Below are 18,706 nucleotides of genomic sequence, written 5' to 3' on the forward strand. Positions count from 1 at the left end.
GTTGCGATAGTCTTTTCATCCCTGTGACATATCCGAGTGAAATGGACAAGAAATCGAACAAGAAAAAAAAAAAAAAAATCTTGATTTTGTCCTTTGGGAATTGATCAGGTGGTTATGATTTGCTATTGCTGTGATGTCATGTGAGTGACAGGTTGTCCCGCCCTCGAGCCAGTAAACATCATCAGAGAAGAGAAGAGAAGAGAAGAGAAGAGAAGAGAAGAGAAGAGAAGAGAAGAGAAGAGAAGAGAAGAGAAGAGAAGAGAAGAGAAGAGAAGAGAAGAGAAGAGAAGAGAAGAGAAGAGAAGAGAAGAGAAGGAGATGGAGATGGAGAGGAAGGTATTTTGATTAAAGATAAAAAAAATTATATGTGCATATGAATTTTAAAGAAATAATGATGTGCACAGGTAAATCTTTTATTATAAAAACTGCAATATTCAATAAAAAAATATATCAATTTTGATTTCTAAAAATAAAACTATTTCAAACATTTTTGTTATTTGAAATAAAGCTGTAAAAAATATTTTGAAACATATGTTTATTTATAATTATGACAAAATTACAAAAAAATTAACTAACATGAAAACTGAAAATATAAAACAAACTAATTCAGAATATTAATAAATACTAAAACAGTACATAAATAATATTAAAATAACTGCCTCTGACAAAGAAAAATCACAAAATAAAAGCCTCTCACTTCTAAATGCATTTAAAAAAAAAAACCATTGTCTACCTTTCACCCTCTCTGGAACAAGCCACTCTCACTATTGCACTCAGTAAGTCTAGAGACGAAGAAAGCCTGTCACAGTCCAACAAACAAACACTCATACTCTTCAACTGACTCACTCACTTGCTTTTGCTTTTTCTGCCATTTTCACGATCACATTGCTGCCAGGCATTTTGATGACACACACACATGCTTCTCTCTCCAGAGGGTAACGCAAAAACAAGTTTGTTTCATTTAAAGAGTGCTTGACTGCCTTTAGCCGTTACTGTTGGGGCAGTGACACTGACCACATCAGAGAAACACATTAATCTTTAAAATCTCACCGACACACCACAACCACCAAGCTGTGATCCGCACACACAAGGACATGCTTCACACAGATGAAGGGAGATGATTTCTCATCTGGACCGAGGAGTCGCCGCCACTCGGGATCGAACAAGAGGGCAAGGGTACAAGCCCAGGAGAATGAGACGTTGTGGGCTTTTAAGTGAGGTCACCACTGTTGTCACTGTCTAGATTGGACAGTCAGCACATACAAAGACCTTTACGTTCGTCCAGACATAAGAAACACTGTCCGCCCCAGGCGAATGATGACGGAAAGAACTGGCGAAAACTATTGTGCCGAGCGGAGACAGACGCACGGGGTCTGCAGCAGTACAGGCGGAGATTAATTAAAGATTTTTATCAGAAGGGATACAGACAGCCAGAATCGGCCAGACGGTGATAGAAAGATTGAATGAGATTCATAGATAGATGGATAGACGGATACCTTTGTCAATCTATTTCATTTTCAGTGTGAAAATCTCAAGTCAGCAAAGCTTTCTTTGAATACATTACGACTGAAAGCTTAGGTGAGAGCATCTGTGATTGGCCATCTGTGAAATAGACCACAATGCCCCAGTAAAGATTCATACATTTCATTGTCAGAGAAGATTTAAACGAACATCTATAACCATTACTGACATAATTCTCTATTCAGAGTCCTGTATAATCAATACTAAAAGTTTGATTCAGTTGTGAGGTTGAATTGCAGTCATTGAAAAGCTGTTATAGTGACTGTAGGGGGTGTTGTTTGGCACAGTGCAGTGTAGAGATCCATATCAGTACCATAACATTTATCAGCCAATATTAGCACTTTTTTATTTATCGGTATGTGTTGATATTGAATATTTAATTGCTAATGCTAATTTCCTCTATGCAACTTGGAAAACACATTAAAGTTTAATATATTATACAGTAGCTGAATTAATGTGTAGTCAGATATTTGCTGTTTTCAGCTTTAAATGTGACTCATCAATACTATTCTTTAAGCCAGAACAATCTTTTTTGGTTTTCAGACAACAGCCTGACAAGGCCAGCTAAAAGATGTGCCTCTCTTTCACTATTAAGTTCGCATAATTGTTTTTATCTGAAAAAGCATGTTCAATTTATTTGCCCGTTTAGCCAAATTTAGTGTATTCTAGTAATTTGATGAGGCAATAACTCCACATTCACTTTTTAAACAAGGCTCGGTTAAAAGGATCTGGTCCTTTTGAGGACTCAAGTCTGTGTTAAACCCAGCACATGAACAGCATGTTAAATTACTCACCAGTATGAAATGAGTTCATATTCTATGAGGCTTTAACGTCCTGTGCCAGAACATCTGCTGATATTGTCTTGGTTTGACACTACACTGCCTTTCCTCATCTTTTTCCTCTCGGATTGTTGCGGGAACATTCACTGGACGGATTTCAATTTAATTCACAAAATACTGAGGGCTGAGACAGCGGCATAGTTAAAGAAAAGGGTTCATTTAAGCATTTGTTTCACAGGCGGCCATCATTATAACCACTTTGTTTACAACAACACAGGTGGTTACTTACAAAAAAAAAAAAAAAAAAAAAAAAAAATTCGAACGGCGATAACAACAGTGGAACAAAAGATCCGAGAGATCTCAGCGCTGATGCTGGTGCCAGGTAGTTTAGATTCGCCTGGCCTCAAATCAAAAGCCCGGGGAAGCAGATCAAAGAGGGACCTCCCCGGCAAGCGCTGCCATCCAAACCAGTTATCCCATCTATAGATGGGTGGGCCTTAGTGCCGAGGAGACCTCAGCTCCGGTGTATCGCAGCATCACAGGCATCAATCTATCTCCTAAATACCTTTAATCCGGAGCAGCTATAGGATTCAGCCGTACCAGATGCAGCTTTCAGAAAGCACTCCAGTGAGGTGTAGAGGACAAATCAGCACATTGAATCGCATGTCTGCTCAGCTATTTAACAGACTGCAAAGAGGCTCCGCAGCGAGAGCACATTGATATTTAGTTTTTTAGCCGAAGGGGGCAAATCTGCTTTTGTAATTTGTGCGGTGCCAAAAAGAAATGAATTACTGTAGTTGAGAGAGACTCATCATTCTAAATACCCTAATGGCCTTCAGCATAGTTAGATAGTGTGTTTCTAATGTAAAAACTTATATTGCTGCAGTCTGTTTCAAACTGATGGACGGTTTGAGCTTTTACATCATAGAAATGTTACTTTTCTTTAGTGGCAAAAAAAAATTGCAGTTTCTATTTATTTTTTCACTCCACAGAGCTCAAATAGGTCTCATATCGTTATGTAATATCTCTAATAACAATAGCAAGATTTAAGGGGGGAAAAACACACGTCTATTCATTGCTTCTATAGACTAGATTTGCATTTATAGTACTGCAGCACAGAAATTACTTCAGGGACTTTCATGGGGGCTTCACCAAGGTTACCCCGAAACACTTTGAGTACTTCACTAGAAGGGTTTTCAAAAAATTTGATGCCAAGGACTCTCAAGAACAAGGATTCTAGTTTCAAAAATTTAAATATCTTGAAAATATTCACTTTGTATCAAGACTGACCTTTTATATATGTAATTACAATGTAATAATATACACACTATGATTGACAAGTTTTGGGGTCAGTAAGATTTTTCAGCAAGGATGCATTCAATTTATCAAAAGTGACAAATACTTTCACATTGTCACAAAAAAAGAATCGAATCAGTTTTGCATTGCACGTTATTATGGAAGATGTCATACTACTGACTGACTATACTGACAGCTACTTGTGTATGATTTGAGCAGAGACCAGAGAAAATAATTTGTTTGTGTGATCACACTGTCTGAAAACCTGAGGCTCTAAGGGACGGCAAACGATGGAGAATGTGTGAGAAGGAGCAGGGCACATGTCCACATATCCAGGCCCAGCGAGCAGCTGTAATTATGATGCTTGGAGTGCTAATAGATGAGCAGTGCTGGAACGGGATGGATTAAGAAGCTTAAACTGAGCTCTAATGGACCTGGATTTCAGCTTTATATGATCCTGCATCACAAGCAGCCAGTAACAAGCCCAATTACATCTATGGTCTTTCTGTCTCTCTCTCATGCACTCTCTTGCTGAGGACATCTTTTTATAGAAACATCAGTCTTTTTTTTGTGTGTGTGTGTGTGTGTGTGTGTGTGTGTGTGTGTGTGTGTGTGTGTGAGGTGTCTGTGAGGATCAAAGGGATTGAAGTCTAACTGACCGACACCATGTTTGTGTGTATGTGGTTGTGTGTTTGAATGTTAGTGTCAGAACCAATCCTCAAATAAAAGCCCTTGGGGGACAACATACTGACAAGGGTCAAAAAAGTTATTTCTCTTCTGTGAAACTTCTCCTTGTGTTCATCACACATAGACATAGAAACACATTTCTCCTTGTTAACTTGATATCATTATTATTGATATTAATAAAATACTGAATTGTGTGTGTATATTAGGGGTGTAAGAAAAAATCGATACACATGAGTATCGCGATATTTTATTTTGCAATACTGTATCGAATTTCAAAAACGCAATATCGAATTTTTTATTTTTTTATTTTTTTTTAATGTCCAAAAATATTCATGGTAAGACGGTGGTTCACGTTTATGTTGTTTAAAAGGCTCGCCGAACGGTGCGTGTCCACTGGCACGGAGCGAGCGGAGCAAGCGTTTTCAATTCATTCCATGGAAGTCGAGCTTCACGCTCAGCAGTGCATTTTGGGATTGACAGCGGACCGGAGAAAGCGTTGAGAGCGACTGAGAGCGTCAAAAGGTTGGGCAGTTCTCGACTTTATGCAAATATCAAGCGAAAAACGCGGTCGGCAGTTTATGATGGATTTAGTGCGTAAATCATTTTGTTTACAAATTAGACGCTTTGCAGTTGTTTATATATGTTAAAGATTTTATTTTGGATGTATTTATTGTTATTATATTGGCTGGGTTTATAAAATTGAAAGGATCTTTGCTTGGTGCATTTGGAAACAAAGCTTGTCTATTTCTAAATGTAATCGCGTGCATGATGATTATACTGTCCGTGTGTTGAAAAAAACAAACACACTCGTAACAGACACACCCCAAAGCGGAGACGTTACAGCGTTGCCAGCGGCACCGAGCGTAGTTTTGCCGCTGTAGTGGACGCGCACCGTGAAGCTGCGTTCACACCAAACGCGAATAGAGTGTATGGCGCGAGTGATTTCAATGTTAAGTTAATGCAAAGACGCGTTTACGCGCGTCTGGAGGTCCTGTGGCGCGAATGAGGCGTTTAGCGCGGCAGACGTTAATTTGCCTCATTCGCGCGTCCAGTTCTTTTAAAATCTTTTATCACATAAAAACTTGATTTCAATAGGCCTATATGACACATTCATTTTGTTCACTTTCATTCATTTTCGTCCAGTTCACGTTGTTGTTTTGTATTGTGACAGGGGCTATGTATTTTCTTTTATTATGGCCTACTTGAGAAATATAAAAATTTGCTCACTAAGAACCTGTGAACCACAATACCAAACTGGCAGTCTGATTTTCTGTGAACTGAATTGTTAACCTAAAGTAAACTTCTTTGACTTTTATGCACATCATGTCTTTTTTTAAATATAATTTTTTCTAAAATTATAGTCCTACTTTAAAAAAATCCCAATATATCGCCTTATGCACAGTATCGAAATATATTGCAATATATTGAATCGTGACCCATGTCAAGTCAAGTCAAGTCAAGTCAAGTATATTTGTATAGCGCTTTTCACAATACAGATTGTATCAAAGCAGCTTCACAGTATTAAATTAAAATAATACAACAAGGTTTGTTTCTAGTGGAATTTATTGATAAAATCAAATTAGATATCCCCAGAATATCCCCATGTATCGTGATACGTATCGTATCGCCAGATTCTTGCCAATACACAGCCCTAGTGTATATTATTCAATTCAATTCAATTCACGTTTGTATTACACGTTAATATTATATTATATACACATACATATAACTGTGTTCCTGCATTTTAACCCTAGTTCTTCTGAATAGTCAGCGCCGTAGCAAAAGAAAAATGTTAAATCATATTTTACCTGAGTACTGAATGGGAGTTTGCAGTCCGTATTCAATGTGATGCAATAAAAGCACAGTGTACCACAAATAATGGGAACAAAAAGCATCTTATTTTTAACTTGTCCTCAACTGCACGTGCACGCAAAAACCACAATGACCAGTGCAGGCCAATTCCTAAAAGGAATGACTTTTATGAGACAGTACTTTTAGTGAAAAGTTCAAAAAGATGATTCATTGGTTTGAATCAGTCTGAAACACAAATGTACGGCATTAGCAGAGAATGTCAATCATAACAAAACAAAAAAGTGCATTATGACTGAAATATACCAAAATGAGAATGGAATCAGATTGGAACCAGCATCTGATTGAAATAGACATGAACACAAGTCCAATTTAATTTACACAAAAGTCCCTTTCAAACCAAGCAGCTTCTGTTGGTCAATTCGGTGAATCCGAGTGAACAATTTGAACCTGTTGTGAAATCTGTGTGGGGAAATTTTTCACAATTCTTTAGACATGTATGATAATGCTGACATTAACACTTACTTACATTTACAAGAGCGAGAACATAATGTGAATAGATTACTTTGTTAGCGGCTCTTCAGCACAAACCCGTCATAAACAGGCAAATGTCATATTTTGCAACTACGCATTCATTTACGGAGCTTACAACCTATTAGCTACATTCTGCCTTTAGAACAAATGATGCAACCGAATAAAGTACAGTGTTAGTTACAAACTAGTAGTTAAGCCTTTAGTGTGGACTTTACGTTCCAATTTAAGTAAGAACTTCGAATGGCTGTTGGTGCAACCCTACCCTGGTGAATGCAAAACATGCACACTGACCACCAAAATAAACTGTGTAAAACAAAGCCATCTCAGACCCTGTTTACACCTGGTATTAAAGGGGTGATAGAATGCAAAACCAATTTTACCTTGGCATAGTTGAATAACAGCAGCTCGGTGGGTAAAATGGACATAGAGTCTCAAAATCCTATGTCACCTCCTTAATATGAAAATTTCAAACCTTTAAACTTTAACACTTGGGGGATTTCCTTTTTTGGATCTGGTCTGTACCTTTGTTACGCCGCTAAATTTGCATACACACAGCCCACTTTCTGGGCCCAGGAATATCAATGGTGGTCGTGCAGTCAGACACAGTTTAGCCGCAATGGTTCGTTTTAAACTGGGTACAATGGGAATCAAGGTATTTGAAAAAACTGTATTTCTCTAGCTCTTTTGCTGCTGTCAATTTTGACTTTGTGGAAGAAATTTAATATGTTCTATATGTTTGCATTTTCTTATATTCATAGAATCTTAGAAATATGATTGATAATCAGATGAATGTAATGTTGATACATACCCTTATGAATATACGTATGTGTATGTCCTTGTATATGACCGGACAAAAGTTAATGTGACTGAATGTATGACCGAAACAGAGAGTCTCCATTCAAGGGTGTAATATGATTAAGTATAATAGACAAATCTAAACAATATAAGTGTTATGGCTAAGATGTATCTTGATGTAGCCTCGGGAAAACAACCTTGGGGGAGGAACAACTATAAAGAATAAAGAATACCCCCCACTCGTTGTCACACTCTGCAGGCACTTTATATGACTGTATGACTGCTGACCTTTCCTTGCAAGGGAATAAATAATTGTTAAAGACAATTGATAACTGTTTGTCTCTTATTAAGTGTTAGGAAATTGTTTGCCACTACAACTTCTTGGGGGCTGTTTACACCTGGCCACTTCATGTGTTTTCTGTAATCGGATAGCTATCCGATCGTGAAAAGACCAGGTGTAAATGCCCTCCGAAACGCATTCAAGACGGATTTGAATCCGATCGCGCAAACCACTTCAGGAGGTGGTTTGGGCCGCATTCCAGACGAAACTAGACAAGTGTGGATCTGGTGGACCAAATGCATCTGGTTGTTGAAACCACGTATGTAAATTGTACTCCTCCCAAAAATGCAAAAAAAAATTGTAATGTAATGTTATAGCCAGATATGACGACGCTACTGCAACACGCATCGCTGCAGATGAGAAGCTGAGCATCTATTCATTAAGCCAACATGCAAACTATCGCAAATCAAAGTGAAAGCAAATCGCAGACGCTTAACACACAATCAAACGAAATGATCTTACCAGGGCTGCTGCCGCGCTCTCTTATTGCAGTCTTTGATTTTGAAATTTTAGCTGATGATCAATAAAATGCAGCTCATATCTGTTGCTTTCGGTGACATGCACTCCATTAAATCTGCATATAGCGCGGGAATTGAAGATCGGATCGTTTTGCAAAAACATATTTATGTGACCAGGTGTAAATGGAATCGTTTTGATAAATCCGATAGCTATCCGATCTGAGAAAACGCATGAAGTGGCCAGGTGTAAACAGCCCCTTGGATATTGTCTGCTCTGCTGATATGAAAAGCTCACTGTATATTGTAATAATAAAAAGCATTTGTGACAGCAATGATATTTTGTGATATGTGATGAGATGATTTCTGAAGGATCATCGACACCAAAGACTGGAGTTCTTGCTGATGAAAATTCAGCTTTGCATCACAAAAATAAATTACATTTTAAAATATATTAAAAAAGAGAACCATTATTTTAAATTGTAATAATATTTCATAATATTACTGTTTTTTTTTGTTTTTTGTTTTTTTTAAACTGCAGGCTTGATGAGCATAAGAGACTTCTTTCAAAAACATTAAAAATAGTAATGTTTCCAAACTTTTGACTGGTACTGTATATATATATATAGGCTATGTGTGTGTGTGTACGTGTGTATTTCCATTGCAGGTTTGGTATTAAAAAGGCTTAAATTTAACTTGTTCATATCTGTAGACACTCTGTAGCTATTGTTATCTAGCAGGTACAGTGTGACGGTTTGGTTTCATTTAAATATTTATTCGATAGTAGTTTAGATACACAGTGAGTGCTGCCAGTCTTCATTGGGCATGTTGTCTTTGTAAACCAACCAATCAGCGTGCAGCTCATCTAAATATTCATGAGCATACCATTAAAGGGAGAAAAATGCTCATTTCATTCTGGGGCTATTTCTCAGGGTTGCATTATGGCGTATAAAAGAGCCACCAGGGCATTTTCAGCCCAACCAATGTTACATACCCTATTTGGAGACCTTAAGGAACAGTGTGAAATACCCAATAAAATCATTCTATCACCCCTTTAAGATGCATTCTGGTCGATAGGATAGACGAGGGAGACACATTCCCGTTTACACCTGGTGTTTTTTAATCCATCTATTCTGTCTACTTTCAACCACTTCTGTCCTGACTTTATCAAGGGGAGGATCTATGGGCGCCGGGTAAATGTATGTTTTATTTTCAGATCTTTCACTCCAATGGACGATATAAGCTCAGGCAATTTACATATGAACACGACTGGAGACGGCGGTAAAACTTACGGAGAGCAGCAGCTTTCATTTTTGCTCTGATAGCCCACACTGAATGCGGCGAGTGCGTGTTGGAAAACAGGAAAGGTGAGAGAACATTGATGCTTGGTACGTTTTTTGTCTTCAAACCAAATTTACGCGTTCAGCCGACAAAGTTTAAATCCCAACTGGCTAGCGTGCTCCCCATAATGTTTACACGTCAGGTCAGTAGGTGGAGAGTAGGTGGTCTTTTGCGGCTGCTGGAACACATTCGACCACATGAGCGTTTACACTACGATAGCAATCCGGTCAAATGTGTTTTCGACTACCTCTGGAAGCGGTCAAAAGTGGAAAAGCTCAAAACGCTTTAGACCCTGTACACTTGTAATTAGCGTCGTCCACTTGTGATTCGATCGACCAAACAGGGCCTGATTGGATCTCACTGTTTCACCGGTTTCATTGCAGTATGCATGAGATGGATCTTAAACAGTCAGAGGGCTGAGATTATCTAAGCTGGTCATTTCAACAGGCATATACACAGCAGCTAGCTATATACTCAAGAAAGTACACAGCAGAGTTGCTTGGCAACGAACTGCTCACCAGTGTGACAGTAACGCAGCATGGGCTCACATACCCCAGTATTACCAGCTCTCTTACTTCACACACGCAGACAGAAGGTTGATTGTGAGTGTGAGTAGTGCTCTGGACTGGAGCTAGTCTAGGGCTTCAAAGTTCTCTGAACTTTAGAACAGCTTCATGTAAATGGGTATATCAACTGTTATCACTCACACACATTTTCACAAACACACACAACCTCAATTTTAAGCTACTTTCATTCAAAACATATTCCGAAGGAAAAGCAGTGACAGCATAAAAACACTTCAAAGGGTGGCAGGCGAAGATAGGATGGGCAAAAAGAAAAGAATTCAATTTAGAGTTGATATGACGCAAAGGCAAACAAATTCAGCGGGAGGGAGAGATGGAGAGATGATAAAATATTGGATGAACTTTAGTCCTGAGGGATGGAGTGACTGGAAGGATGGAGAGAAACTGAAAGAAATAAAGAGAGAGAGAAGATGTGAGAAAGTGAGGGAGAGTGAATACTTCATCGGGGTTGTTAGTGGGTAAACAACCATCAATTGCTTTTGAGTGAAGTGAGTCTGACACCCTCTCATCTCTCTGCTCTCTGTCGGGCTTCAAACAGGACAAGAAAGATCATACAATTATCAAATAAGTGGACGGTACAATTTGAACACTATCTTACAAAGCCATATGACAGATTTGTGTGACAAACAAACCCAAATTTAAAGATTCGAACGCACTTTTTCCCTAGATTGTTCAACGCTAGATGCTGAAAGTCAGAGCCAGTCAGCAGATTTTGTGATTCTTTAGGCGACAGATTTCACAGAAAATGGTGTAGCGTTTGATGGGCAATGACTTTGATTCCATCCAGTCTGAGTGAGTACATCAAACATGTTTGACATTTTGAGCTGATTTCAGTTCATTCATGCACAGCAACGAGGTGCATGTTTCTGAGCGCGTTTGGAATGACTTGAAAGTATAAGGTTTAGTCTAGTCGTTTAGTGTATGATGTCCAGTTTTTAAAAATCTGTTCAGATTTTTGTGTAAAAGTCGTGCTTTCGAAAGACGTAGCCTATGATTTGTGCACAAATCAATTTTCAGCCATCATTTGAATGAATCGGTTGAGTCTGAAAGATTCATTCTCAAATCGAACTGACTAACTTGAGTCAGTTTTTACTAAATAACCACTTAAATGATGGTCTGTTCTTCAAGTAAAGCTATGGTTTGACTTGGAATATAGCGTATTAGCCATACAGACCACTTTTAAGATAATTTTATGGTTTACATCTGTCCTTTTCAGAGCCTGAAAGACACCATGAGAACTAAAAGAGAACTAACATTCATCAAAATTTCACCTTTTATGCTCTACAGAAGACAGACGGGTTTGGAACGACAAGAAGAACAATTAGTGATAGAAGTTTCATTTATGGGAGAACAATCCTTTAAAATCCTTACTCTTTATAAGAAATGTAACAAAACTGTCCTCCGGCTACACCTAATGCAAGAAACGAGGAGTGAGAGATGTCATCCTTTTTTCTTACTACTCTTGCTTTAATTTTTACACGCTGAGGCTATCAGGGGACACAGAGCTGGGATGGAGTGAGAAATGAAGGAATATCTGAAGGAATGACTGCAGGTAGAAGATGTAAAGGCGAGAAAGATGGATGTTGTAAATGATAGAGGGAGGACGAGATCAGAGAGGAGGAAAAACAGATTCAGAGATCAGTGGAGAACAGATGGAAATAGAGACTTGGAATCAAAGACGAACGAAAACACAGAGGGCCGCTGATCGGATTCAGTGGTTGTCTTTAAAGCATGCACGTGGGCTCCAGGTGGATACGCGGCACACAAATAGCTACTTCAAAACCTTCTGAAGAGGCTAGACGGACGGGGTTACAACCACTAGCCGCTGACCACAAGAAAGCAAGTAAATCAAAAACAGAGAGACAGCAAAAACAAGACTCTAAGAGGCAATAAGGAGAATGAAAGATCTTGGAGGAAACTGAAGAGTGTGTCAGAAAGAACAAGCAGAACAATCGTGCTGAGGTGCGTCTGCACTCGCTCTCTCTGTCTCTTTGATAAAGGAAATGTTGCAGCAGTGTATCTGTGTCTCTGGAGAGAAGAACAGCGGGAGAAAACAGACAAAGAACAAACCAACAGAAAAAATGAGGACAAGCTGAAATACAGTACAATAAACTATCACTAAACTAACACACAAACATTCGCACAACACGATCCATGCATCAAAGTTGAAATACAGTATCGGCTCTTCGTAATCTTTCGCTCGTTCTCTCGTAAACAAGCTGCTTACACAAACAAACCCCATCTTGAGCAAATAAGAAAAACAAGAAAACATCTAACAAAATAAAATGAAATTTTAATCAATGGGCCTTTGAATTAGCGCTGTCATTAAGTAAACAGGAAACAAGGCGTATGAAATATTCATGTGGCGCTCACATTCATTAAAGGACTGGCCCTCGAGGGCCCCCGTCAGAACTGGGACATTTCATGATGTATGGAGGGAGAAAGAACACCAGAAGATCGTGAGAGGAGAATGATGAAAGAAGGAAGAGAAATGGTGGAAACAAGGATGAGAGATCACACAGATGGAGACTTGGAGAGGAAGACAACTGAACGTTCACTGTTGGAGAAGGCGAGCTGATAGTATTGAGAAGAACAACATCACGTGTTTCAGAAAACATTAGCAACGAGGAGGAGGCAGTGAGAGAGAGAGAGAAAGAGAGGTATAGAGTGACAGGGAGGAGAAGGATGCAGAAAAATAAGCTGAACCTGAAAGAAAGAAATGTGCGCTACCACTTGAGTAGTGCAAAAAGGTAACAGAAAGCAAAATGTTGAGAGGGAGGGCATAAAGAAAAAAGGAGCCAATGTATATAGACTAAAACGCTCAAAATAGAAATGGAAGACACTCAATGTGGTAAAGTTCAAAGCAGAAGAACATACTGCATTCCTCAGTGCATGGATTCCATAACAAACTTGCATACAATATATCAACCCTTGATAAACTACAACAGACCTTTCAGAACAGGAAACATGGCCTAAAAATAAAGCACAGTACATTCGAAATACAGAAGCTACATTAGGAGTAGGAATCTTGCTGAATTTCTCAATTGTAAATAATAATAATAATAAACTTTAATCCCAAAAACGTAAAATTCTTAACTGCAATGATTGATTCTTTGCATGAGAATATTGACATTGTGAGGTAAAATATCAGAATTAGAGATGTGTAATATAATTTTTTTTATTTGTTTCCCACCACTAAGAGACATAGCAGTCAAGGGCCACATCCTGCCTTTAATTTTGTGGCCCACAACCTGCCTAGTTATGAATATATTTGTACAAAAAATATGTACAAAATATGTTTAAACATATACCAAGCGCTTAAATTATCAGTAAGAATTTGAAACTTTTATTCAGCAAAGATGCATTAAATTGATCAAAAGTGACAGTAAAGACTATCACACTGTTACAAAAGATTTCTATTTCAAATCAATGGTGCTCTTTTGAACAGTTTCCATTAAAAAAAACATTAATCAGCACAACTGTTTTCAACATTGATTATAATAAATGTTTTTTGAACAACAAATCAGCATATTAGAGTGATTTCCAAAGGGTCATGTGACACTGAAGACTGGCGTAATGAGCTGGAAATTCAGCTTTGCCATCGCAGGAATAAATTCAATTTATATTACAAATATAAAATTTTAAAAAAGGAACCAGTTATTTGAAATAATAATATTTCAAAATATTACTGTATTTTTGATCACATAAATGCAGCCCTAGTGAGCACGGGAGACGTCTTAAAAAAAAATTGTTTTAAATATTACCAACCCAAACTTTTGAGCACGCATGAATTATATCATGAGCCTTAGCTGTTCAAGCATGTACAGCGTTTAGTATCTCATGTTCTCTGCTAAGTGTCTGACTGACTACTCTGCCTTCAGGCAACACACGCAGAGAGCTCTGTGAAGAACAAAGCCTGGGGTTAAAATAACCCATAAAGTCAAACAAAAGATTACGCGCACGCTGATGGGTTAAATCAACCATTAAAATGACTGAACTTCTGACCACACACTGGTTAAATCCACAAAGAATTGTCCCATCTTAGAATACCATCCATGTTATTTAAACAGATAATATAACACTATGTCCTGTACACTTAATGCTTTCCCAACTTCATAAATACTCCACTTTAAAAGAGCATGGATGTGTTGAAGTGATATATTGAGAAGAAAGATGCAAGCACATACAAAACAAGCACGAGAGAGGGGAAGATGAAAGAGGAGAAAGGAGAGCAGACTGAAAGAGTAAAGTGATTGATTTTCACACAGTTCTAAAGCCCTGTCTCCTGAGAGAAGGAACGAGAGAAAGAGGAAGAAAGAGGGGAAGAAATAAAAAGGGACTCTTTGCTCTCCTCTAGTTACACACATTTATTTCTGCCCTTTATCTCCCTTCACGTCCTTCCATTCACTCACGCTCTCACGGTCAACCTTTATTCAAATAATGTTCCCAAAGCCACCTGAGCTCTCCACCACATGGGAAGAGAAAATAAAAAGACTAGATGTAGAGAAGAAAAGAGGTTCAGAAATGGAGAATAGAGAGATACGACAAAATAAGACTAAACAGACAGATGGGTGGTGGTTGCTGAAATAAAAGAACAAGCAGGTCAGGTGAAGATTTGGTTTGAGCATACAAAGAGCTGAGGCGTGTTTTAAAGTGTTAAACTTCAATGGCTGCTCTACAAACAAGACTTTGGAATATATAGGCCAAATGATATTACTGAATGAATAATAGTTTTTAAATAAAGAAATGCATACATACAATATGTAATAAATAATTAGTTTCCTCTTTGTATCCATTTGATCCTCATTCATCCATGTTCTGGATCTTGCATCTAATACAGGATCTCATATATTTACCCACAAAACAGAAAGTCAAGATAGTCAAATTTAATTGCTAATGGCTCAAGCTGTTTCTTTTCATTATCCATCTTGACTCGGTGTCCTCCTCAATAATCATTGCTAAATATCAGTTCTGTTGCTGAACTATTTCTTACAATATCTCATAATTATTGCAATTCATTATACATATAAAAAGTGTAAATACTGTAGGGTCTAATGAACTAGTATTAACTGTCTTTAAAAAGTCTTAGCCAGGTTAGCATTTTCACCAAAAAAAACTGTATTTAAGCCAGTTATTTATATCTTTTGATGTAGTGTGTCAGTAAGAATTATCAGTATACATTTCCAAACATTCCTTTTGCCATCAATTGTAATAATCCAGTGAGATTTTTATGCATAAGGAGTCTGACAACAGCCGGTTTGCTCCACACAGAGATTTGATCTCACCATCATCGAGTCTGTCTGTGATTACATGAAGAAACAGACTAAATCCAGAAGAACTGTGGCAACGTCTCCAGCTTTTTCAGTGTCTCACACTCGAGACCCTGCCTTCATTTCCATTAATCGGCACTACGACTCTGCAGTTACTACTATGCTCTTGTGTTTTTGAAGACCAAAAACGTGTTCTGTGTGATCATCCACTCAGGCCTGTCCATCAGAAGTCAAAAGAAAATTGTAAAATTGGGCAGATAGTGAAACTAAAGCACTTTCTTTTCATCCAGGTGGATGAAGTAAACGAACAGCGTTTAAAGGTCATTTCCAATGATTGACGATTTTGGTTCTTATGTTTGAATTGTATCTTACCGCAAGGAACATCGTTGCTTGTGTGAACAGCATTTATGGTATATTTAGTGTACTGGGTTTAATGTATGAAAGCTGCTGAAGATTGACGCAATGTAAGAGTATAAAGATTCAAATTCATATGGATAGCAAAGCTCATATGATTTGGTCTTGGAAGAATCTGAGAAGATATGTTTGAGTTCATACCGAAGTATCTCAGCACAGTTTTTAAACTTGTCAGATTACAGTGATATTTCTTGCTAGAAACATCTGAGAAGAAGGTGACCTAAATAAAAAGAGTCTCAATTTGCTGTTAATTTGATCTCATAGCTGTCAAGGAGAAACAATTGAGGTTTTTTTCCCCCCCTGGAACGAAAGAGAACAAGACAAAAGTTGACCAAAATAAGGAGTGAAAGGTGCTGTACTGGACCAGAGAAGAGAGATTGTGTCATAAATGTCACGCCAATAATGGTTCTCTGAGGCTGCAGCTCGCTCACTTAGTGTGTGTGTGTGTGTGTGTGTGTGTCTGTGTGTGTGTATTACATTGTGGGGACCAAACGTCCCCAAAGGATAGTAAAACCTGAAATCACCTGCATTGGTGGGAAATGGATAAATAAACATACTAAATTATGTTTGTTTTTTTTGTTTTTTTTATAAAAATTCATAAGGTTTTCTGTGATGGGTAGGTTTAGGGTAGAATTAGTGTGTGTGTGTGTGTGTGTGTGTGTGTGTGTGTGTGTGTGTGTGTGTGTGTGTGTGTGTGTGTGTGTGTGTGTGTGTGTGTGTGTGTGTGTGTGTGTGTGAGAGAGAGAGTTGCACAACACTTGACATCTTTTCGCCTTACTCTTGTTTGTAAGCACTTCAATTTCCCCGATCTGAATCAAAATCCCAGAGAAAATGGCCAGGAATTTAACGTCACCACTTCTCTTTAAAGAAAAGGGCTAAAAAAAAAAACCAACGAGGAGGAGTAGAGGAAATGAGATGGAGAAAAGGCACTGTTTGTGTCGGAGGAAATTATCATTAATAAAATCTAAAAATAACACTGGCACTCAGAAAGATGTCTGAGTTATAGCGCGAGGCAGAGCGGTAATTACGGCTGGCTCTCAGAACGCACGCTTACATTAAATATTAAGAGAAGAACCGCTGCACACAGCTAATACGTTTGAACGTCCTCCAGCGGTGCTTTGTACAAAGTGCAAAGACTAGGCCTAACCCTGCTGAGAGCAAAGACTGAAGCGGGTGATAATTTGCCCTCAGCTTTATTTAAGTGAGTGCGGATTCTGTTGCTCAATGGTGAATTTGTTCAGTAAACAAGCTGTTTTCATCTATAGAAAGACGAAATGATCTATTCAATATCTTTTCTTACAATGTTCAAAGGAACACAAACAAAGCCACAGGTGCACGCACACAAGTGTGCTTCCCCATGCCACCTGATGGAAATACGATAAAAAGGTGCGACACCAATAAAACCAGTTCATAAATGGCTCGTTTACATACAGTAAGTGATACTCGCACACATCCTCAGGCCAGTTAACTTGAACTGACACAAATGCACATTCTAATTAGATTTGCAGTCGCTTGCTCGTACATATTTGCTGTGCCTGTGGGGACACTATATACATGTAGATACATGCGCTTTTATTTTGCATCAGACACAAATGTGTGCATGTAGACAGACTCAGACTGTATCAAAGACAACGGGCTTACAAATGTATAAACTCCATTTCATCATACAAACAAAAACAAGCACAAAAACAAATGACCACGTCAGTAAACTCCCACTAGGACATTTCACAGTCAGGCTTTAGTACACAAACACATTCCCACCCTGACAAGATAATAGATTCTGTTCGGTCTATAAACTTCACCCGCGGGACGGCTCAGTGCACAAATGTAAATACACATACGCAGAGGTGGGTACTAGAGTATCCACAAACTGTACTCAAGTAAAAGTACAAGTACTTCTAGAAATATTTACTCAAAGTAAAAGTAATAATCTTAGTTGCTTGAGTAAGAGTAAAAAAGGATCCAGTGTAAAAACTATTCAAGTAGCAAACAACTCTCTGCCCAAAAGTTCTTCTAAGAAAAGTTATTCTTTATCTTATGTGAAAGGTTATGTCTCTGTCTGAAAATATAATTTTCGCATGGTCTGTGATAAATGTGAGAAGTAAAGGTCAAATCTACTCTGCAGTGGATCTAAATTAGTTTAGTTTGCTAAGAAAAAGTACAGTCCTGGTCAGAATTATTGGCACCTTTGGTAAGTATGAATAAAGAAGCCTGTGAAAATAAATCTTCATTATCCTTTTGATCTTTTATATAAAAAAAAAAAATTTAAAACACCTTTCATTGAATGAAAACATTTGAAAATGGGGGGGGGGGGGGGGGGGGGGGGGTCTCATTATGACGTAATTTTTTCTCTAATATACATTGGCCACAGTGAATGGCACCCTTTTATTCATTACTTTTTTGCAACCTCCTTTTGCCTCAGTGACCCATTTTTGTGTTGATTTTGATTTTTGTTTTGGATCATTGTCCTGATGGAAGATCCAACCACGGCCCATCGACTCTGAACATCTTCTTTTTAGTGAATACCAGCCGCTGCCATCGGGAAAGAGACTGAGAATGCCAATATGTAAGAATAATAGACTGAAGCTTTCATTTGTTCCTGCCTCGGTAAAACTACTGAATATGACCCGGAGCAATGCACCTATAACACATTAGCAGTAGCATTTTAATAATGTGTTAAGTATTTTACATATCTTGTATTTTATTTATTTTTTTATACATTGGTGTGCTGTGTGTTGTACTGTAGCACTTTGCCCAGGACAAATTTCCTTTCGGGGACAAATAAAGTCTATCCTTATCCTTATCCTTATTAAAAGATTTCTAGCAGAGGTGGTCAGGTTTTGATTTTTATCTGTTGGTATTTGATAGAATCCATGACGCC

General features: G+C 38.1%; 1 protein-coding gene across 2 annotated transcripts in view; it reads right to left on the bottom strand.

The window, feature by feature from the left end:
- The window catches only part of cadm4 (cell adhesion molecule 4), a 149,003-nt gene that overhangs the window by 84,773 nt on the left and 45,524 nt on the right, over positions 1–18,706 (bottom strand). The window lies entirely within an intron of this gene.

Source organism: Rutilus rutilus, assembly GCF_951802725.1.
Source record: "Rutilus rutilus genome assembly, chromosome: 17".
Lineage (NCBI taxonomy): Eukaryota > Metazoa > Chordata > Actinopteri > Cypriniformes > Leuciscidae > Rutilus > Rutilus rutilus.